We start from the raw sequence: 1,018 nt of genomic DNA on the forward strand, positions 1-1,018 counted from the left end.
GCTGGCCCTGATGGTGTACCTGGCCGTGTGCTGAGTGCTTGTGCTGTGGAACTTGCGGGTGTCTTCGCTCTCAACAGAACTACACACTGCATAACCCACCTCAATAATTTCCAAGTGCTTTAAAAGACTAGTTCTTTCTCACTTGAAATCCTGCCTGCCTGCTACGCTGGACCCACACCAGTTTGCTTATCGTTGCAACAGATCCACCGAGGACGCTATCTCAACAGCACTACACACTGCACTAACCCACCTCGCTTGGAAGCATAAGGAAGCATAAAGTAATCTAAATCTCCCTGGTAGGCGGCTGCGTTGACCTTGGACCTCAGAAAATAAAGTGGACCCACACCAGCAGATGACATGGGACACCAAACCGCCACTGACTGTGGAAACTTTACAGGGTAGCTCGAACAATGTGGATTCCGTGCCTCTCCTCTCTTCCTCCAGATTCTGGGACCTTGATTTCTATAGGAAATGGTCCTTGGTCTTCCAGGACCAAGATGGCATCGCGATCACACTGCGAGGCTCAGCGTCTTACCGGTTTTAGTGATGTTATACTTCTGTACTTAGCTATCTCCAGTTTTCTTGCGCAAATAACTCTTGCGAACTACAGTTACGACAGACAGACACTTTTGGAAATTAACATTCACTGCACAAACACCGGATTCAGCATCGGTTGGACTTTAACCAGCTTCAAAACAACACCCCTCCCCCATCTTGGACTTTCCGATCATCTTTCTTTGTTCCTGCTTCCCAAATACACTCCAGTCATGCAGAGGATTAAGCCTTCAACCAGAACTGTAAAGTTCTGGATGGATGGGGCTGACTCCTTCCTTCAGCAACAGTTCCAGCACACCGACTGGAGTGAGTATGCTGCCCGAGCCTGCACAGGCTCACACATCCACTTGGACACCTACACTAACTCTGTCCTGAAATGCATCAACAAGCGCTCAGGGTACAAGCGTCCTCTGTACCGCCCACTGGAGTCCCTGGCAATATGAAGAGACTAATAGCCATAGCC

The sequence above is a fragment of the Hoplias malabaricus genome, chromosome 16, assembly GCF_029633855.1.
Source record: "Hoplias malabaricus isolate fHopMal1 chromosome 16, fHopMal1.hap1, whole genome shotgun sequence".
Taxonomy (NCBI): Eukaryota; Metazoa; Chordata; class Actinopteri; order Characiformes; family Erythrinidae; genus Hoplias; species Hoplias malabaricus.